Genomic DNA, 25,000 nt, shown 5'->3' with positions numbered 1-25,000 from the left:
ATATATACAAATAATAGGTTTTTGGTGTAGTTACGATCATAGGCATTAAGTGAGAATATAATTAGACTCTCACTGTGCTCTCAGGGAAAATGCTACATAAATTAATACCCGAAAATTCACCGTTGTAACCAAAACAAAATAGAAAGGCTTATCTGAATCTCTCAAACAAGTTATGTAAATAGGTATGAAACCGAAGATGCCTATATTTCTTATAGTGTAATACGTGTCTTTTAATGTTATGCGTATTAGATGGAGATCATAATTATTTAGCAAAACTAAACAGTCAAATATGCCTTAGGAAATAAACTCCCTAGAGAAAGATCAAAATGAATCGTGAATATTGCGTTTTTTGGAACAGTCATCAATTTGGCATATGCTGCTCCAAATGTCGGTATACAAGTAGAATTACAGGTTATTGAAAGTAGAAGCGTCGATTTGTTGACATATTTGAAGGCATATTTTTTATGGTAAAAAGAAGCACATAGATAAAAACTACAAATAAATAGTGATACTTACTTTATCCTGCCTGCGCAGCAACACTCACTTTGCCGTTGTGGTTACTGAGGTTCGGTTTAAGGAAGTTATATCTGCGATCCAGGATCTCAAGGGACTTTGCCAATACAATGTGTAGATGGTTTTATTTGCGCTCTCTATTCGCTGCTGCTATTCACGTTCTTTTCTATATTTTGATAAACAAATGGGCCACATATACATACATTAATATTCACAGACGATGTTAAATGTTGGTGGAAGTTTATACATGAACAATATCATTTCAATTTTACCTTTGATAGAAGATTTAGTTATTATTAGGAATATTATTACTCAGTAGAAGAAACTTATTCATATGCAAGAATCCCACCAAAGTGACCACTGACTTGAAATTCGAGCATCCAAAGAGTATGGTGTTAATTAGGAAGATGTGAGAGGAAGTAGAGGGATATAAAAAAGATCCCACTTATTAAAAGAGAAAAAGAGTGATAAATTGATAAATAGATAAATATTAATTAAAATGCAAGGAGAATTGTATTATGGTAGTGACGCATCGCATCTTGAACATCTGACGTTCCAGTCGCACGACATCCTGTGGGAGACTGTTCCACAGTCCAGCAGTGTGTGTGAGGAAACATTCACTCAAGCTCCTAAGTAGATGAAGAATAAAAGATTCATTGCATATCGAAAGCAGCGCTTCGGATACTCAGTAAATCCTAGAGGAAAAAGGGCATAAAAAATCTCTCAACATTTTTCCATTAAGGAGATCTGCGTAAGGGAGCGTCAGGAACACCCTTTGTCATGGGGAATAGAATACTGGAAGCAATCAACAGTATTTCAGCCTAGAATCTTCGCAGACAATAGTGATAACTTCATATGGTAATTCCTGTTTCCATCTGGTGAGACGACGGGAAGGAATAAAGAAGGAATCCGGCAGTATTCTTCTTGGGTTCTGATCTCTCTCTCTCTCTCTGTGGCTAGAATTGAATCCTGCAGATCTTGTATTTATGGTGAGGACTCTCTCTCTCTCTCTCTCTCTCTCTCTCTCTCTCTCTCTCTTTCTAGCTCTCTCTCTCTCTCTCTCTCTCTCTCTCTCTCTCTCTCTCTCTCTCTCTCTCATTCCTAGCGTGAAAGGTTTCTTTTTAGAAAAAAAAGGCAGATTTTGTATTTATAGTGTGGACTCTCTCTCACTCTCAACTGTAATATATATATATATATATATATATATATATATATATATATATATATATATATATATATATATATATATATATATATATATATATATATATATATATATATATATATATATATATATATATACAAACTACATCTCGGTATGCCCTGTTTCTTTACCTCATGTTTTTGTTTTGCTTTTATACTTTTATTACTTCATGTTAAGATAAAAATATTGTTGACCGGAGTCTGTTTTGAATTTGATTCTATTTCATAGATTTGAGAACTGGACAGTGATGATCCTTAAAAAATGCCAGATAAAGTATACTGGACAGAGGAATTGTACTTCTTCCATATATATATATATATATATATATATATATATATATATATATATATATATATATATATATATAGTACGGAAATAATGAATGAGGTCAAGTGAAGCAGGCCATTAGATGTAACTGCTCTCTTGAAGGCGAAAAAGAGTTAAACACATTTTGCAAAGGAGGGCCGTCCAGTGACCCAGTGACCTACTTAACAGCATTTTCAAGGCATAGCAAGAATACCACACTTGATTCCTCTTCCTTGAAGAGGATTCGCGCCCTCATTCCTCTGGAATGAGCTGGGATAACAAGAATTCCTTTCGTAATCTTCTGGTGTCGAGGAAGTGCCCTGTTTTTATGTGACACGCGTAAAGCATGTACGGCAGGGTTGTTATTTCAGCTGGAATTTATTTGTAAATAGCAATGACAACAGAATATCAGGCCAAATGGATTTTGTTTTAGTAACTGCCTGTGGTTAAGCAAAGTCTTTATACCAAGTTAGATGACACCGAAGGACGGAGTTGGAGATGCTCATGACAGCAGTTTAGCGATTTGTATTCAATGCCATACTTATTTTCCAAGCAATTTCAGCTTACGTTTAGCAGAGTTTTTTTTAGAATATTAAAAAAAGGGGAGATTTTTGCCATTTTTTTGATGACCAAGTGAAATTTTGACCAAAAGAGAGAAAAAAAATTTAAAACAAATAAAAGTGAAAGATACCAGTTGCTAACATTTTCATGAACTTCTCATTAAGCTTTGCAAAATACACTACAATGATTGAGTGATAACTAACAGGGTTTTCTCATTTACAGGTGACCAGTATCATTGACAACATATAAGTATACTTGAGTTATTTAATCCTTGTGAAGGATCAGAGTTTAAAAGAGTCGCAGATGCCTACCTTATCCGTGGATTTTTTTTTTAAGAAAATGGATTTTATACGGACCTACGGAATAACAGAGACTGTTATTCTCACTATGTTGTCAAATAACTTTAGAAACGACGATAGCAACAGTTTCTTATTATTGTAAGGTCTTGAAATATATTTCCTTTTGGTATGAAATGATAAAACGTTCTACGAGGAATCTCTAAATGTATTTACAGTTATTGCCGGGTTTATTCTGGGCATTTATTGACTTTTGAAGAGACGCTGTGGTCTGCTCAAACAAATATAAGTTTGCCAGAACAGAAACTCACCTCCAGAATGTTAACAAAATTGTTTTGTGAAAAGACACGATCTCACTTACAAATCAACACAATGTTACTGATTTTGTTGGTACTTCCTGCTGCTGTCATTTCCCTTCAAAGGAAGGAAGAACAAATATTTTGACATCAGGCTGGAGCTCACTTGTCATACTTTGTTTACATGTCACTCCTATTGGGAAAGCTGAAGAGAAACTGCCGTTCATTTCCCAGAACCCGAAGCCAGAAAATGGAAATACATTTCTTCGTATATTTCTCCTCAGTCAGTTCAACAAGGTTGGTAAACAAATCTTCGTTAAAGCACTTTGCCGCCCTGAAGCCTATTCTGAAGGACGATGAGGACACTATGAAATGTTTATGTAAAAGTCTTTGCGAACACATTTTAGATTGAAGGAATGTTTTCTTATTTCAAACATGACGTAAGAGGTTTCAACGTGCGCTTTTCATAATATCACTCGTAAAACCTTCATCCTTTGTGAGTAGTATTCAAATAACTCGATGTGACTCTGTAACTTTGTGCATATTTTATTGATCATCAATCTTCAAGATGCTCACGAAGGCTTGCTCTTTTATCTAAATAGTGAGCTGCGAAGGATGATTATAATTATAGGGAAGGAAAATGGGAAATAGTTAAGTAAAGAGAATGCAAGGAAGAGAAAGCTGACAAAAATAAGTATGGAATCAGAGGAAAGTTGGGGTACGGTAACAATCTAATGAGACAGTGAGGAAAAGTGTGATGAAATGGGGCCTATATATATATATATATTATATATATATATATATATATATATATATATATGTATATATATATATATATATATATATATATATATATATATATATATATATATATATATATATAAAGGTTTTTTGGCAAAAAACCTTTATTTATACATAGCATCACGTTTTATATACTTCGTGATCAAGTTATTCTATATATATATATATATATATATATATATATATATATATATATATATATATATATATATATACATGCTTATGGGGCAAAGTTATTCCTGTATGCAAATTTCGTTGAATTCTATGGCTTTTTGGTTGTTGATCGACTTCTTATTAGTCTGACAATATTTTCTAAATCATCTGCGTTTTTCCAGATTCAGCTGATGGACAAAAAAAAGAAAAAACAAAGTTAATCTTCGTTTTCTGTCCATCAACTGAATTTGGAAGAACGCAGATGATTTAGAAAATATTGTCAAACTAATAATGGTCAACAACCAAAAAGCCTTATAATTCAATGAAATCTGCATACATCACACACACCCACACACACACGCACACACACACACATATATATATATATACACACACACACACACACACATATATATATATATATATATATATATATATATATATATATATATATATATCAGCACATTCATCCATGTGCTAGGTTTTCCTTTAAGATTCTTCATCACATTCAGACACAAAATAAATCTCTTACCTCGATTTCAGAAAGCACGACGCAGCGCGGTGTCTCAGAGGGCTTAAGCGATCTGTTTGTATTTCCGTTACAAAAACCACTTTTATTGAGCAAAGGAAGGGAAGTCGGGGTGACAATGCTCCCTCCTTTATATGCGACTCTTTTGAAACGAAGGCAAAAGAGTTTTGTCTTCCAGACAATTCTTTCAGATACGAATATTTGATGTCGACAGATTACCCTCTTTCTCTCCGACTTTAATACCATCTAAAGGCGCTTCACTTTTCTTTCGTACCTTTAACCCCTTTTTTCATAGCCATTTTTTTGCGACAAATCTGGGGATCAAGTAAATAATATATGAGAGAGAGAGGGAGAGAGAGAGAGTATGACTCGACAGTTAAGAGAATCGTAGATAGAACTACATTTTTTTTCCCTAGGATATGATCTCGTCCTTTACCCGTCCAGTTCTTTATCAGTATAAAATGCATAAAATCCTCCCAGCCTCGTAATAGATACAGTGTGGCAGTCTCTCTCTCTCTCTCTCTCTCTCTCCCCATTTTCGAGTCTTTTAAGAACACAAAGCGCGTAAAACTAAATCTCTTTCTGGATGAAAGAGGACCTTCCCATCGCTTCTTTGTTAGATCTGTTCTTCCAATTTAATTTCCGAGAAAGATGTTTGGTCCCCTTGTTTTGGGTTTTGCGAATCAACAATAGTAGATTCACATCAACCGTGCATCTGATGTCTAGGCCCGTCCCTTACGACCCTCCTGGTTGGCTGTTGATAAGCCAGTCACAGGGCTGGAAACTCTCAGTCTCTCGAGAGTGTTCACTTGGGCAGGATGTAAGTTACGCCTCTCCCGAGGGATTCGTCTGTCAAAAGTATCCCTCAGGAGAGGTGGAACATACATCCTGCTTATGTGAACTCTCTCGAGAAGTTGAAAGTTTCCAGCCCTGTGATTGGCTTATCAACAGCCAATCAGGATCGTCGTAAGGGACTGGGCTAGACATCAGATGCACGGTTGATGTGATATAGTAATATTGTACCTCTTACTCCTGTAATGATCAGCCATGATTGCGAACATCAATGCCATTTGGAAGAGATGAAGTTTAATTGTTTTTAACAAGTTAAGTTGCAGTCAATCGGGAATGCAGTTGTGGAGGGAGTGGGGTCATTATGAGCTTTAAGTCGCTATTTAATTAGGGAAGAGTTTCTCATTTTAATTAAAAGCTGGAGTAAGGAAAGTGGTGTTGCTAGAAGAAGAAAATCAAAGCCAACTGATATCCTGGTTCATTTTAAGGAAAGTGTTTCTTTTGCACTGGCTCAGTGACTGCAGCAGTAAGTTCTAAGGATGTGTAACAAGGCTGACCACGTCGTAAATAATATTAATACCGAATGGCTTATTCAGAAATGAATATTTATAAGAATGTTGTTATTTTCAGTCGGGGGCGGTCAAATTCCATGATATTCCATTCAATGCTTGGTGCATATTCGAGTAATTCTTGCATTTACCAGTGCTACATACTAGAAGCCTTAGCTAATGATGCTTTGCCCAAATGTATGTAAAGACAATATCTGCTTTCAGTCTAGAAAAAAGCAAAGCATAATCACTATTAAAAGGAGTTGCGTTTTCTTGTGGACAACTGGTCTTTATCACGTATTAAAATGAACATTTGTATGTAATTAATTACGTAACAAATCCTCTCATTCTCCTAGGTCAAGAAAAGAAAAAGATGAAAACGAAATGTAGGTCTTGTCTCTCTTATGTCTCATTTCCTATATTACATAGAAATTAATTAGGAATTAAGCGGATGCGTTATTCATGGGGAATACGCAAGCGTGCGTACAGTGGCTACCACCACCCAAAGTTTAATCTGAAGCTTACCACACAAAATTTATATTCGCGCATTGCAGGGGAAAGGGAAAATGGAGGGATATTGGTTTTATGAAAATTTGTTTGTGTGTGAGGCGTACGGATCTGAAGGAAAGAGAAGAAGAAGACGACGATAGATGGTAATATTGATTTGTTCCCTTGATCGAGTTTACTGATCATCCTTTTGCGTCGATAGTTAATGATGTAACTGAAACCGTTCTTACTTTTGATACAAGATTCGAAAGAAAGTTGACGACGATTAGATCGCTCACCAGAAAAGTTATGAAGACCGTTTCAAACAGTTGGTAAGTCGTATTAATCTTGTGCTTCGTGAGACGTCAAACGGATAAAGAAATAACCATTCACAGTGATCAACGCAAAGAACATGTTTGTGAAAATAATCTTAAGGATTGTTTGGTTTTATAAACGTATTTATGAAAGGCACAGAAAGGGAATAATATCTTTTAGAGATTTGATCTCCCAGTAAGCTTCACATTTCACGCTTGCTTGTCAAATGGCCTTTCATAATGAAATAAAAGGAATCATATTTTTTGAAAGAAATGGAACACGATTCCGTATATATGTTGATTGAATGTGTATTATTATTCATCATCCTCTCACTGTTGATAGATCAGCAGCGTTGATGATTACCCTTATTATTCATCACCATAAGGTACTAGTGTTAGTTTCCCAGAACGCAAAGTGTAGTTGCGCCTTGATGACTGTTCTCTGCAGTGTTTTGCTTTAAGATTTAGGTGGCTTGTTAAATGTTCATTTAAATTTTAGACTGTCTACTTATATCTATTACAATAGTTCACGTTCATATATTCACGTAGGGATATGCTGTCATTTATAGTAGAACAATTAAATACTACCTAGATGCTCTTTTACTTTTTGATTTTAGGTTAATATCTGTCATCCTATCACGACCTCGCTGCGTAATATATATATATATATATATATATATATATCTATATATATATATATTATATATATATATATCATATATATATATATATCTATATATATATATATATATATATATATACTATATATATATATAATATATATATATATATATATATATATATGGGTGTGTGTGTGAGATGAAAGGGTTTATAATTAATAGTATATTTAATATGCCAATGTGATGTGCTGTGACTTTGTGCAGAACAGAGCCGAAGCAATGACCTAAGAAAGCTGATAAATCATTCTGGGATGGCATGATATGAAGGTGTTTGTTTAAGCGGGTCAACGTTCATTTTGTAGTTATGTGTGAGATCATTGGGTCTTGTTCAAGTGCCTTTGGAAACTGGTTGTTACCAGTTTTGTGTGAGTTCATATGTACATGTAAGAACTACGTCCGTTGATAATGACTTGGCTTAGCCGAATCTATGGAAAATTTACAGAGACATCTGTGCGAGAAAGGCAGAATGCTGGGGATAGCTTTGTGAAAGTTTATTTAATTATTTGTGCGATATTCTGGGCTGGAGATGGGTAAGTGTTATATTACTTTGTCTTTACAAGTGCATATACTTAATTGTGTGTTCTCCTGTCTTTGTAACAAGCGATTCTGGCAAGGGAACCGAGAGTCCTAGGGGGACAGAGAGTCCCGTATGGAAGAGAGATAATTGGTGTGACTAATTACTGATTAAGACATTTACATACTGGGGTTTAACTAAGTTAGTTAGTCTGTGAGACTTGAGTCATTAACTTTCCATTGCTAAATAAATGTTATATTTTTCCATATCTCTGACTCTCATTTGTTGACCTGTTAGAATAGAGAGAGGGAAGGCTGTGCCGGTGATCGCTTGGAGAGAGAGAGAGGTTGTGAGTCGAGAGAGAGAGAGAGAGAGGTTGCGAGTCGAGAGAGAGAGAGAGAGAGAGAGAGGTTGCGAGTCGAGAGAGAGAGAGAGAGGTTGCGAGTCGAGAGAGAGAGAGGGAGAGATTGAGTGTGTAGCAGTTTGCCTTAACACTTTGGGTTTCACACATACCAAATAAATACGAGATTCTTATCTCGTAACAGTGGTGGCCTAGCGGTGGTTTTCGAACGACAAAACCTTTTGTGGGATTGTGGAAAATTGATAGATTGTTAGATTTCAGTTACTAAGTGAGAGATAATGAGAAAATATCTGTCCGTTAACTGTGGCAATGATGGGAGGAATTGAACTGGACTCAGCATTTTGCCCAGGGTGAGATCCGAGATGCCTCGAGACTCATGAGAGCTGGGAAGTTCAGTTGGAACTGAGACATTTGTGAGTGCATTCCCGTGCGTGTGTATGTTAGCGTGTCTTGCGCAAATTCCCAGTTTTATTTTCTCATTATGAAGTGGTGTGTGTTAAAGAACCTTTTTTTTTAGTCTTTGGGAGGGTTTTTTTTAATTATTCAGTGCTATGGGATTGGTTTGGGATACCACATGTTTTTCTCCCATATTAGCAGAAAGTGATGTGTTTTCTTTATTGGCGCACATTTAGAAAAGACGCATTCGTCTTTGTATGTGTGTATGAACTGTTTTCATACATGCGAATCTGTGCTTGAATTGCATTTTTTTTGCTTGGAGACAGAGAGCGGCCACTCATTTTTACGGGCTCAGCACTTTCTGGTAAACCGACGCAGAAGGGTATTGCAGGGGAAGGCGGGTAGTGGCTTGCCTAGGAGGTATTGCAAGGGGAGTACTGGCCTGCCTCGGGGGCATTGCTTACCGGGAGGGTACTACTGGTCTGCCTCGGGGGTATTGCAAGGGAGGGTGTTCTAACGGGAGGGTGAAACTCTTTTTTTGCTCAGTGGGGGTGAACTCCTTTTTTTTCTTTGTGTCGGGGACACGGGGACAAATTTCCAATGCACAGGACATCAGCTGATACCGATTAGTTGATGATGTGAGATGCCCGTAGAGTCTTTTTTTTTAAGAAAAGATATTTTCTTTCTCTTGAATGAAGAGAAAAGGAAATGAAATGCATCGGATGTGTGTAAGTTTTCATTGTGCTTTGGAAGGCACAAATATAATGGGGACACAGAGATTATTATTATTAGTTTTTTTATTGTGTTGAAGAGATTACTTTAAAATGGTGCTGAGTGATGGTGAATGCTAATGAGTGGTATTGTATCTGGTGTTGTATCTGATGATACCGGTGAGTGGTGTTGATTGGTGTTGGTTGGTATCATGGGGTTTGGCAATACTAGTGTATACTGGGGAATTGCACCCTTACTTGGGATATTTGCAAGAGAATTATTTCCATGGAGAATTATTATTATTATTATTAATTTATTATTACTTGAGATATTTTACGGAAGGGTTACTTAAGTGGAATTATCATTGCTTGAGACATATTTTACGAGAGAGTTGAGATATTTCATGGGAGATTATTTTATAATTATTAAAGATAATTGTGTTATGGAGAATTATTACAATGAATTATGGGAGAAGTTCTGTGGTTAATTAATGATTGAGTTTTTGTAACTTTAGAGAACATGTCAGGCGTTCATGAGTGATGAATCTGGCTGAATTTTGCTGAATTTTGCTGAATTGTGCTGAATTTTGGGGAACTTTTTGTGAGTTTTATGCTGAATTTTCAGAGAATGGACAAGCATTAACATTAGTAAAGTTTTTTATACTAATACTGGTGATCTTGATGATAGCAATTTTGGTGATACTGCTGATAATGATACTTCTGATATGGTGTTTTTTTTTATTTTTATTTTTTTTTTTTTTTTTTATACTAATACGTGGGTGCTGTAATGCTGTCAAGGGTGGTGTTGTTATTTTTTTAATTTGGGAGGAACTAACAACACATTTTGTTTTTTTGTTTTTCTTTTTTTTATGAATTCAGCAGATAATTGCTTGACATATACGTGAGTTAAGGGGGATAGTTAACAATGCCGTTGATTTTTCTTTTCTCCTTTTTGGGAGTTAGCCATCGCTGACAAGTTTTTTTTTTATCATGGGTGAATTTGAGATTATTTTTTCTCTCCAGTTCGTGAGAATTTTTTGATATCTTAGTTCGTGACTTGACTTAGAGTCATTATTCGGGTGAAGTGTTTGTGTTTTCAGCTATTTGATACTGCAGAGAGATATATGGGAGAATTTTTGCATTTTTTTGAATGCATACGTAATGGCGCTACATTTTTTTTCCTGGATATTTATGTTCCAGAAATTGTGAGTTTTCTTGCACAATACCTTTGTTGTATTTGTGACAATTTTGCCAGAGATAGGAAACTTGGCTAAGTTTCTGATGGCCTATGTTGTAGTGCATATGGAGAAGTCTTGGCTTAGACACTTTGAATTTGGAGTTTTGTTATAATGAGTTGTGGCACATTGGTGATTTTTTCTAGAATTTCCTGGACAATGTTATTTTCTGAGTTTTTGACCTTTTTCAGCAGTTATGCTAAGGAGAGAGTTTATAGTTTTTGACTATAACATTGAGTTATTCTCTGGAGAATTGGAGGTATATTATTTTGGAGTTATAATTTGAGATATAATATATTGGAGATATATTTTTGGCCATTTGATATTTGCCTATGTGGTGAGAGCTATGTTTAGTTCAATTATTTTGCAGCCATTTTTGTTGCAAATGGAGACACTCTTGAGGAGATCTATGGGACAATATTTGTGAGTGGGTCAGCTAGATGCTTTGATTGCATATTTTTTTGGAGATGGGATTTCATTTTTGATTATCCTGCTTGGAGATATATTTTTTGGAGACTTGCTTTATTCCACATGGAGTTATTGGTGAAATAGAGGTAAGTATTTCTATTTGCCGAAACAGAGGTGAATATTTTTTATTCCTGGAGTGGGTGTTTTTTTTATTAACACGTGGTTATTGGAGAAATAAGAGGGAATATGGTGGTGTGGTTATTAATTAAATGGAGGAAATATTTTTATCACCGGAGTGGTTTTATTATTAATATGGTGAAATATATATATTTGGAGGTGGAATTAATCTTTGGCGGGTGACCTTTTTTGTGGTTATGATTTTTTGAGTTGAATTCTGGGAGTTTTTTCGAGCCAAGAGAAGAGTTCTGTGGTTCTTTCTTTTTGGTTTCGTGACTAATTGGAGGCGAGTGACATTACTGCATTACGAGTCCTTTGGAGATGTTGTGCAACTTTATGTTCACAAGTGTGTTATTTTTGGAGGCATATAATTGCGAATTATGAGTTTATTGTAGTTTTTTTTTTTTATCCCGGATAGGTGATAATTTTTTTTTATAATTGGGCAGTGTCATGTGAGAGTTACGTCTTCGAGACAATCTTTGAGCAGATTAGTCATATCGTGGAGTTAATTTAGTGAAATGTGCTTACTTCATGTCAGTTAGAACCTTTTTCTTGAGAATCATGAGTTTCCGAACTTGCGAGTCTGACTAGACATTTTTTTATGCTGCAGTTATAGCACACACATGTCCGCAGAAGGATTTTTTGTTTTGCTGAAACCGCTGCGATGAGTCTGCTGTGCTGATTCCTTTCCTCTAGTGGTGATTGCTCAGAGTTTTGCAATATCTGGAAATGTTGATCATAGAATTTCATGAAAGTGCACGTGTGAGAGTTGCTTTCTGGCCGTGTTCGGTCGCATGAAAGTTGCGATGTCAAAATTCCGTAACTATACATGTGGCATTTGTGGGAAAAATGTGGGGGTTATGCATATCATACATATATTATGTATTTTGTGATGGGGAAGTTTACTTGTGATTATTTTTTTCTATTTTTCTTCCTTTTCTTATGAGAGATGTAATAGGGGATTTAGCTCTTAAATAGCATTTCTTTTTGGACGGGAGATGTAATATATCGAGGTTGTGATTTACATAAATGGGCGTTTGATATTAAGTCTCATTGTAATTAATTATATGAGCAGTAAAGGGGTTTTTGCTGTTAAAGTTGGAGATTTTTACTGATTTTGTGAGTTGCTGTAATATCAGAGCTTGAGAGAACATTTTTGATTTTTGGGTCTGGGCTTGTTATGTGATTTTTTTTTCTTGGGCTCATTACCTTTTTTTCTTTTTTTTTACTTATGGCAACATTCGAGTTTGAAATGTGAGTGCAGAAGTCCGTGGAGTTACTGTAAGTTCTGGATTGTGTGTGCTGATGTATGAGTTTGGACAATTGAGTTAGAGAACTTGATATTTTTTTTTCCTTGCGAGTTGTCATAATGACTTATGATTTAGTGGTCATATAAGATGGAGTTAATTGGGAGACGTCCAGTTAGTATTTTTTAGTTTTGGGGGTCATTATTTGATAGAAGTAGTATGTCTGTGGTTAATTCTTTTTTGATTGACCGATGACTTGACTGACATACTTATACACACCATAATCGTCATTCTCCGACGCTTGCAAGACATCCACCAGCCGTGCAGAGATATTGCTGTCGTTTATCCAGGGTGATTACGAGAGTTTCTACGAGTCTACAGAGTTCTACAGCGTTTTTGGGATCTACAGAAGCCGTTAGAAGTCTTCTACAGGGAGGGAAGCATTCCGTCTTCCTACAGCATACTACAGTCTGTGCTGGAAGTTGCAGACAAAGAGGGATATTCAAGAATCCAAAATGAGAGAAAATTTTTGAGATGAAGCGTTATAAGACTTTACTTTATAATGCCAGAGACGTGCCGTTATTATTATTTGGGTTTTGAGCCGGCCAATGTTTTCTTATATGTATGAGCTCTTTTGTGACCAGTTGGTAGGCAGGAGCTAGCAATTTAGGGTGGCCGAGCTCTGTGAGATGAAAGGGGTTATAATTAATAATATATTTATTATGACAATGTGATGTGCTGTGACTTTGCGCAGAACAGAGCCGAAGCAATGACCTAAGAAATCTGATAAATCATTCTGGGATGGCGTGATATGAAGGTGTTTGTTTAAGCAGGTCAACGTTCGTTCTGTAGTTATGTGTGAGATCATGGGGTCTTGTTCAAGTGCCTTTGGAAACTGGATGTTACCAGTTTTGTGTGAGTTCATATGTACGTGTACGAACTACGTCTGTTGATAATGACTTGGCTTAGCCGAATCTATGGAAAATTTACAGAGACATCTGTGCGAGAAAGGCAGAATGCTGGGGATAGCTCTGTGAAAGTTTATTTAATTATGTGTGTGATATTCTTGGCTGGAGATGGGTAAGTGTTATATTACTTTAGCCAAAGGGATGGCTTGTTGTCTGTTTGACATTTGTAAAAATGTCATATTCCATTTAATCTATTGACTTTGTCTTTACAAGTGTGTATACTTAATTGTGTGTTCTCCTGTCTTTGTAACAGGTGATTCTGGCAAGGGAACCGAGAGTCCTAGGGGGACAGAGAGTCCCGTATGGAGGAGAGATAATTGGTGTGACTAATTACTGATTAAGACATTTACATACTGGGGTTTAACTAAGTTAGTTAGTCTGTGAGACTTGAATTATTTTCTTTCCATTGTTAAATAAATGTTATATTTTTCCATATCTCTGACTCTCATTTGATGACCTGTTAGAATGGAGAGAGGGAAGGCTGAGCCGGTGATCGCTTGGAGAGAGAGAGAGGTTGCGAGTCGAGAGAGAGAGAGAGAGAGGGAGAGATTGAGTGTGTATCAGTTTGCTTAACACTTCGAGGTTTCACACATAACAAATAAATACGAGATTCTTATCTCGTAACATATATATATTTAATTATATAATATTATAGTAATATATTATAATATACAAATTATATTATATTAATATATATATTATAATATTTATATAATATAATATATTAATTAAATATAATATATATATATATATATATATTATATGATTTTACGTATTACGTATATATACTATATATATATATTATATAATATATAATATATATATATATAATATTAATGTATATATATGATATATATATATACATATATTATATATATATATAAGATAGGCGTGTACGAGATTAATAATTATATACATAACATACATAAAAATAAAAATTAAAATAAATAAATAAATAAATAATAAATAAATAAATTAAATAATATTTTATTCAACAAAGACCTGAGACAGGTCCAGTTTAGTACATTGCGTTACTACCCTCCAATATTCCTTGTTTAGAAAACATCCGTTAGATTTCAAACCCTCATGCACGCCATGAAATTTTGCAATAACTATCTCTCTCTCTCTCTCTCTGACTGCATCTTACATGTATCTTCGGGGACGACCAGGAGGAAAGACAAGGGGCGATAACGACATCGAAATTCTCAGTATTTTTCCTTTTCTGGATGCAAAGAAATAAGGCGCAGTTGACAGAAAAGATACTGGGTTGCAAAAGTCTCCAGCGACTTTCCTTTGTTTTTAATGTGCTTTATGATAATGATATATTATATATATATATATATATAATATATATATATATATATATATATATATATATATATATATACATATATAAATATATTTATAGAATTGAACAGCTAATTTCCCGAAGGTGGATTGCAGCGTCATATTTCAGGTATTACTGGCCCCTATATATATAGTATACTCTACCCACACCTCCTTCTCTTCAGAGTCGTCTCGCCCGTGTTGAGAACGACAGCTGGCTGGTCGGAACGTCGACAACACCGATAAGAATACTCAAAGCACGTCTCCAAAATACACCTGCCCAAAATCCAGCTTAGAATTCGATGGGTTTGTTCCCCTCGTATTTCACTTCCCTCTCTTGTCAGGAGAATAAAAAATGCTATATATAGACGCAGCCGAGGTATTTCTCTTTACCGAAATGGAAACTGGCCACTTACTGTCCAGTAGTAACGTAGAAGAGAAAAAGATTGTAAGGCATATTGGAAAGACCCAATATAAAATTAAAAGCACGTGTTTAAGAGAGCGACCTCTTCTTCTTCTTCTTCTTCTTCTTCTAATTATTATTATTATTATTATTATTATTATTATTATTATTATTATTATTATTATTATTATTATTATTATTTACGTGGCATGGACGCATGTTGAACTGATAAATATATTTTAAATAACTGCGTTAAATAAGATATTTATCACGTATTTTTCACTCTGAAGAAACTCTGTCCCCACCGTTGCCTGGGTACGTGTAACTGAATAAAAACAAAGTCGTTCCCTTATCATTTTTATTCAGTTTTTTTTTAATCCCCCGAGTTTTGGACAAATATGTCTTTGCTGACGTAAAGAGAGATCTCACCAATGTTCACAAGTCTTTATGGTTGAACCACTTCAAGTTATTTTTAGTGGCAGTAACAATATATTTGTTGTTGGTATTTACTGAATCTGTTTATCTTGTATCCCAGAGGCGATAACACGGAGATATCTGGTATATTCGATGGAAACGTGTTTATTGGTTGACAGAACCAAGAATCGTGAGAAATGTTTCGACAGTATTTAGTTTTCGCTACGTCTTAACCTTTGGAGCTCAGGGTCTGAGGTTAAGTGGCATAAAAATAAAACTTTACTTAAAAAAGAACGGAAAGGAATCCTTATCGCTGAGTTTTTCCATATGAACATTTAACGTGCATGAAAGCTGAGAAACATGAGTTCCTTAGTGGCAATGTAATCCATTTTCCGGCAGACAGATTTTTCCTACGTATAAAATTCTGAATGATCGAGCATGAAACCGGCTACGCGTGGACACTTGAAGTGAGTAAATATAAGACAAAAACCTACATCAATTTTCGAAAGATAGGTTGTCATTTAGAATGTTTCTCGTCTCTCAAGGCACGCGTTATCAAACTTTAAACTTTGCTTAGCAACGTCACGTCATCAAAGATAAGTGAGCAACGGACTCATCAGTCTGGAAGATGTAAGTGAGAAATGGCCTTTTGTTGCCTTATCGTACCGCAAGTTAGTTTCCGTTCCAATGTGGTGAACCTATTTAGTTTAAATTTTAAGTCAAGTCAGCATCTTTTTATAAAATGCCTTTTCAACAGCAACAAGAAGCATTATCATGATTATTGGCTTTATTGAAAATAATGGCTATTTCAGCTGCTTAGGTTTTGTATTGAAGTTTATCTACTCTTCTTATTACTGACTATTCATCTGCACTCGAGTTGGTTATTAAAACGCCAATTGGGGATTCGTGTCAAAAACGTGGTATTTGTCCAATTGAATATATTATTCAATTTGACAGGTACCACGTTTTTGACATGGCTCCCCCATTTGGCATTTTAATAGCCAATTCAAGTACGGAAGAAAAGTCAGTAATAAGAAGAGTAGATAAACTTCTATACAAAATAAATGCGGCTGAAATAGCCATTATTTTTAATAAAGCCTGTATCTTTGAAGGTCTTCTTCCAGCAAATTATTATTATTGTTATCACATGCACTGTTTTCAGACGACTGTCGTCTTGCAGATTTCTCCTACCTACTTCCTTAGCGATGTTCTCCCTTAGAGAATTGGATATAAAAAACGACAGACAATTTAGGGGCCATTTTCCATTTGCTATTTGTATCTGCATCCGAGTTAGGAATCGAGAGAATATTTCCATAATCTTCGGCCATAGTTAGAACTTTACGGCGCCATTTGCATTGTAAGACACAGACGGGGAATTTTTTTTTGTTTCTTTTACACAGACAGGGATTCGTTGCAATACGTTGCTGCTGCCTCCCGTCAGAAAAGCAGCGTAATTTTTTTTAATAGATATTGGTTTAAAATGATTAGCTCATCTAGCTGTCTTTCCAGTAGACGGATAGTGCGGTGCACTGTAGGCATTACTTAAGGTTTCTCTGTAACCCCCTTTGTTCCTTTTACTCTACCTCCTTTCATATTCTCGTTCTTCCATCTTACTCTCCACCCTCTTCTAACAACTGATTCATAGTGGAATTGCTTTGAGGTTTTCCTCCTGTTACTCTTTTCAAACTTTTAGTGTCAATTTCCGTCTCAGAGCTGAATGACCTCGTAGGTCCCAGTGCTTGGCCTTTGGCCTAAATTCCTTATTCAATTGTAGGTGGTGTTTATTCACAAAGCTAGTTTTCTTTTTTTATTCTTTTATCAAAAGTTTCAATTCATTCTTAGGCAATATTTAAAAAATTTTGTAAAGACAGATTATAAAACTGACCAACAGTAACTTCAGATAATATTCCGTATCATATTGGTAAAAATTTTGATCATGAAGTTGAGTGAGTAATGAAGGCAACAGTGTGCTCTGTGTATGGACTTGATCTTTCGCCGATGTTGGTGGACACGTGGTGTATATTAACTCCAAAATTATGATCTCGTCTTTTGTCACATTTTAAGCTTGGAATTAATATCTAGAACGAACTGCCTTCCCGGAAAACACGCTTCTTTAACCATCGCCCAGGTACGTTCCTGCTCTGTCAATCTGACTTAAGTACGTTTGGGCTGAGTCAGTCTGACCCTCGAGGTACGTTTAACTGAAATGACCGTCTTTAATTTCACATGGCGCTGATTTCCTCTTATAATTTTACGCGCGAATGCGTGAGCTTCTATATTCTGAGTAACTTGCTCTTCAAAGGAGAGCGTAAACAATGGTCCTGGCCTGCCACCTCAGTGGCCGCGAGTTCGATTCCTGGGCATTCCACCAAGGGATGAGAGATGTGTATTTGTGGTGATAGAAGTTCACTCTCGACGTGGTTCGGAAGTCGCGCATTTAAAGCCGTTGGTTCCGTTGCTGAATAACCACTGGTTCCATGCAACGTAAAATCACCATACAAATAAACAAATAAAAAGTAAACAATGTGACTTCTATACTTTTTTTCAAAACCGGGAGAAAGAGACGGTGAACAACAACTAAGAGATGTGAAGGTTGGGTACCACCACTATACCCTGGACGCGACCGTCAGAGGATTTTCGAGAGGATTGATTTTTTTTTTATTATTATTATTTTTGAATTATATGTTGAGCTGTTTTCAGTATGCTGTGAGGGGAAAGTTTGTTTTAATACGAATCGTCTGATATTCTTGGTGAGAGCTGTCATTTAAATTCGCTCCTCGGCTCTACCGAAGTGCTTGACGTATAGACACACACACATATATATATATATATATATATATATATATATATATATATATATATATATATATATATATATATATATATATGCATGAGATAGATAGATATACTGAAGATATAGAGTAATTCCACTTTCAAAGTCCAATGAGACTTATTAGCATATCAATTAAAACCTCATAGGGTTTTTCATTCATCTAAAAAAAAGATTAAATTCAAATAATGGTGTAAATAGAAATGATTGAACTGTTTAGAGTACCGAAATTCAACTCAAATACAAAACAGCGTAAAGAACGAAACAAAATAGCTTGACTAATTTCCAATATTTGATATTTATTTTAAAACATGAAGCATGAATTCAGTAATTAGATAAAATGATACGTGGCCAAAACTGCTCTGAGGGGTTAGAGATGTGTATTTGTGGTAATAGAAGTTAACTCTCGACGTGGATCGAAAGTCACGTAAAGCCGTTGGTCCCGTTGCTGAATCACCGCTGGTTCCATACAACGTGAAAACACCATACAAACAAACAAACATAGCACTTTACTTATCTCTGTTAAGACGTTCATTTTCATTCTTTTAAAGCACCGACATGCTCTTAGAAAATGTGGAAAATTCGGTGCACTAAAATGAAATATTTAGGTTGCGCATGATAATTTTTTTCGTCGTCAAAGTATCATTTTATCATTTATTGATTATTTTTCTTAAATCCGTTTAGATAACGGTTATTCCGCCATCTTTTGTCATAGCAGGAGAATATTCAGGATGGCAGAGATATTCTCATGAAATATTTCTCGTTTCATCTGCTATTGTGAAAATTATTAGTAGATTACTATTTACCACTGGAATTTTAATTCCCGTCCGATTGTAAGACTTTGGTTAAATATGAGATTTTCTGCACACAGTTTCATTGCAAAATGTGTTGAATTGAATTTTATAAATAATGAGTTTCACAATGGTGCATATTTCATTAGAATTCTCTGTTCTGGGTAATTAATGTGGAATCGTATTAAAGTTTTATATCCTATAAATGCAGATGCCAGTTTCGCCGATCTAAAAAAAAAAAAAAAGGACATGAAACATAATACTAAGTGGATTTAGTAGGATAGGGATTCTATACTATTTATTATCAGGTAAGGCTCCTGGTGAACTAGTTTTGCAGTTATTATGCTGATTTTAGATTTATAGAAAAATTTAAGTCGCTGATACGTTTATGAGATTAATATTTCAAAAAACGCGCAGTATGTTTTGTTGCAAAATTCATTGTGGATTTCCTCGCCTCTTGATATATTTACCAGTTCACTATAATTTCACGAGGACGAAAAATACATAAAATAACAGACAGGAGAAGCCTCATGCATAAATTGTGGAGGGAAAAGGAACTATGTCTGTTTTTCTGACATTAGACCAAAATATAAAGCGTGGCCGATGAGAGAGCGCCAGACATTTATATAAAGATAAGGGGAAGATACAAGTTTGAAAAGGGGGAACTGAAATGGATGAAATAAACAATGAGGGTGGCGAGGATGGGTCATATTTAATCTTGAATATCAGATGGATGATAAGTTTCACCGCGTCGATGTGAAATTTAAAATGAGAATGAAATGAAGGGATGATGGGGAGATTATTAATATTATTTTACTTCGTAATAACTTCCAGCAGACTCAGGAACGTGTTGTTGGATAGGCTGTCATTGATTCTGCAGTTTAATTAGACGTGTTCGGATGTCGGGGATGAAATTAGGACGCGTTCAGTTCTGCAATATCCTACAACTTCAGACAAAGACGAATATTATATCGATAGTTGTTAACAAAACTATCGAAAAAAATAATTTTTTGGTGTTTTTTTTAACAAGTACACAGACTAGAGATTAAGTGGCTTTTGAGTCTAATGGCTTTTCTGTCAGATGGGGTTTTGAATGATCAAAGACGAAAGTAATATGGATGGCTATTACAATATTAAAAAAAAATTCCCATTGTTTTTTACACATACACATGCTATAGATTAACTGATTAAGTGAATTTTGAATTTAATGGATTTCTCTGTGAGATGAGATTTTGAATATGATTTGTTACGATAAGTGAATCTTTTTTAATGGGGAAAGTACATGGGAGTTTTGGTCACGGGAAAAGAAAGACGTTATTAATAATTACAAATTAAGTCATTACAAAAGGACAGACTACCTCTTATCAAGAAAGAAAAAAAAATAGAATAGTAACGAAAAGGAAGCTGTTTTCACTGACGAAAGTGATATATATATATATATATATATAATATATATATATATATATATATGTATATAATATATATATAGATATATATATATATAGCTACATACATATATAGTATATACATGTACATATACACATGTTTATGCTTGTTTGGGAAGGTTACTCATCTTCCAGGTGTGTCGGATTCTAGGTACTAATCTCTTTATAATCCCTATCTGTCAGTTATACGACCTTTCTTGTATTGTCAATTCCTCATGTAAGTCAGTTCATCTGCTAAGTAAAGGACGTTTCAACGTCGAAAGATCTTGTGGAAACTCCGTTGTTTATTTTCCCTCGTGGCTTATACCTTTATTTATGGATTTATCACGTTCCAAACTTTCGTGATTCAGTTATACACACACACACACACACTACATATACCACACACACACACACACACACATACATACACACACACACACACACACACACACACACATATATATATATATATATATATATATATATAATATATATATATATATATATATATATATATATAAGCGTTTTACTCGAGAGGTTTGAACTTCGGGACATTACCTAAAAGGTACACTAGAGCCGTCTTTTCCTAATTGTGTTTTCCAAGAATTATGATTTTTTTCTCTTCCGTGAAATGAACATATGTTATTAAAGAGAGAAATCGGGAGACAGATAGACAGCGAGAGAAGGATAGGAAATGTGTCATGGCAACTCATGACCAGCAATATTTGACGCATTTCATTATGCAGAGAAAAAACAGGAGAGTCAATAAAGAACGCATAAGCGGACTTACATCCCAGGGAAAAACAACCGGGAGTTGGTTACACAGGAAGGCATGAGTTGAGTTGTACCCTGACAGAGACATTAATCTTTCAAGCATTGTTTACTGTAAGACCTTTCCCAGAGCACTGTTTTGGGGATACCGTTTGTTTCCAGTGACTAGCACATAGTAGAAGCGTCTCTGAATTGTGTGAATTGTTTGTCTACTAAACTATGCAGCGTCTCACTGCTCGCTCTGCATATTTAATGACGTATAATCTACCCTAGAAATATGTACTAGGCTGCACACGTGTATCGTCACACTTATATATATAATATATATATATATATATATATATATAATATATATATATATATATATATATATATATATATATATATATATATATATATCATTCGAGCTACAAATGTCCTTTAATATCTAATTCACTCTACCTCGGAATTGATATATTTTCATATATGTACCGAGGGGGAATTTTTTTTTTAGTTGATAATAATTTCGTCTCCCCATGGGATCGAACCACCGTCCAGTTGGACGGGGAACGAAATCAGGAACGGACAGTGACGCTATTATTATCAACTAAAAAAAAATTCCCCCTCGGTACATATATGAAAATATATCAATTCCGAGGTAGAGGGAATTAGATATTAAAGGACATTTGTAGCTCGAATGATTTATATGAATCACGGTGATGTGATAAGTATTCATAATAAGGCTGCGTGGGTCAAACGCTCGAGGGGGTTTCATATCGATTCTAATTACGAATACACCGTGATCGGCGGTGATTTGTAATGGTCAGAATCGATATAAACTTATAGCCTCTCTGCTAGCAGACTCGGTAGCGTCACTGTCCGTTCCTGATTTCGTTCCCCGTCCAACTGGACGATGGTTCGATCCCATAGGGGGAGAAATTATTATTAACAACTAAAAAAAAAAATTCCCCTCGGTACATATATGAAAATATATCAATTCCGAGGTAGAGTGAATTAGATATTAAAGGACATTTGTAGCTCGAATGATTTATATGAATCACGGTGATGTGATAAGTATTCATATATATTATATATATATATATATTATATATATATATATATACATATAGTATATATATGCACTAAACTACAAATGTCCTTTAATATCCAATTCGCTCTTCCTCGGAATTAATGTATTTCTCGCCTGTCTGTCTGCTCGTTCGAATCCACAGGAGGACGACATTATTATCAACTAAAAAATTCCCCTTCGGTTGACATATATGAAATATATTAATTCCGAGGGAGAGGGAATTGAATATTAAAGGACAATTGTAGCTTATGTATGTATTGTGAATCCCGGTGATGTGATAAAAATTCAACACGTAGTATATATATATATATATATATATATTATATATATAATATATATATCATATATATAATATATTTATATAATATATATATATAATATATAAATATATATTATATATATTATATATATATATATATACTATATATATATAGATATATAGATTATATATAATTATTATAATATTTATATATATATATATATATATATATATATATATAAATATATATATATATATATATATATATATATATATATATATATATATCATATATATTTATATATATATGATATATATCTATCTATCTATATATATATATATATATATATATATATATATATATATATATATATATATATATATATATATATATCCCCAGTACGAATGCATAAAAAGAGTCACAGATCTCCGGCCTGTAATATCCATTTACCTCTCAAAATTTATCAATTTTAACGTCAACCTGAGATATCCCTTTAAATGTAAATAATTATCTTTTTCCATGAAAAACTGAAATTGTAAATCTGAAAAAGAAAAAATATCAGCGGTTCATAAATTGCATTCAAGATATAAAAATACATTTTACCGTCAATTGTGCTAAATACTGTCTTATAAAGCTCAGTCATTTCCATAGTGAAAACGTAATGTGCGTTCTTATTTTTGGAATTCTCAAGGGTGTGCCAGAATTCATAAGGATGTTTGATTATGCCAATCTCTTCCGTAGCTCTCAATAAAGCATATAGTTTCCTCAATAAAGCATATAGTTTCTGAAATCGAATATATGTCAGTGGGTAAATTGATTCCTTTATAGAATACCTTGGGAGATATTTACAAATTGGGTTGTAGCGATGATATCCTTTATCAGGGACAGTCATGAGTGGATGTCATGATTAATCAAATGTCCATTTGTATATGTTTTAAGGAAAGACAGCGCTGTATATGCTTTTCGTTGTGTTTATTGTATTGTGCTGTTAATGCGCCCAAATTGCCAAAGAATACAGTCCTGTCCCTAGAGAAAAACGAATTTTCAGAGGGAGTGTCCTGTTATTTTTTCCCTTTCGGTAAATTTTCCATATTCTGACTTTTCATTGCGACAGAAATAGGATCCCTTGTCATGTAAGGCATCCAGCAAGGATGAATTTATTTCCCCCCCCCCCCCTCCCCCTGTCTTTCTTGGAACGAATTACAGCGTATTATTAAGGACCTCAGCAATAAGAAGAAGAGGAAGAAGAAAAAAAGAGAGGACAATACTAGAATTAATTTGCATTGAGTAGAAGGTGAGCACATTCAGAAGGGCCTTGATGAAATCCCAGAATGGAATAATTTTCTTTATTCTAATAACATATGAGATTGCACCATAATTCATTGATGCTTCCAGGAATATTCTGAGAGCTGTGGTTATTACATCTATTTAAGGATGACGGGGTACGGAAATATTAATGAACCTCCAGGACCCGCCATTATAAGAAACGGGTAAAATTGAGCAATCGGGTTTTCTGTACGGCGTGTGTGCTCTATGAAACTCTCAGCCATGGTCCATGAAACTCTTAGCCGCTGCCGATGAAACTTTCAGTTACGTGCCTGTTGTGGCTTGTGTTGTTGGAACCTATAGCGGTGCCAGACGCAATATCGTGGTTAATTTTAACTTTGCATTAAATAAAAACTATTGAGGCCAGAGGGCTGCAATTTGGTATGTTTGATGATTGGAGGGTGGATGATCAACATGATAATTTGCAGCCCTCTAGCCTCAGTAGCTTTTAAGATCCTAGGGCGGACGAACACACAAAACTAAAACGGCCGTATAATGTTTAGCAAAGAGGTAATCAGACAGCCAAGAGAAAATGGTTAAAAGACGAGCTATCGAATTTGGTTATAGTCCATTTCGTTACTCATATCAAACACGAGTTTCATAAAAATTCATATCTTTAAGTCTATGCGAGTCTTGATGCTTAATGTTAAGTCACTAGGAGCTGTGCCCACACTTGGCTAGGAGTATTTATATTTCGCGTGTTCATTCCTATTTAGATCTAGATGATGATTTGTCCTCACTCGGACTACATATACATACATTCACACACTAATATATATATATATATATATATATATATATATATATATATATATATATATATGTGTGTGTGTGTGTGTGTGTGTGTATATATACTATATACATATACATATACGTTAATATATATATATT

The sequence above is a fragment of the Macrobrachium nipponense genome, chromosome 3 (genome assembly GCF_015104395.2).
Source record: "Macrobrachium nipponense isolate FS-2020 chromosome 3, ASM1510439v2, whole genome shotgun sequence".
Taxonomy (NCBI): domain Eukaryota; kingdom Metazoa; phylum Arthropoda; class Malacostraca; order Decapoda; family Palaemonidae; genus Macrobrachium; species Macrobrachium nipponense.
The sequence above is the reverse complement of the archived record's forward strand: the minus strand, read 5'-3'. Positions refer to the sequence as shown.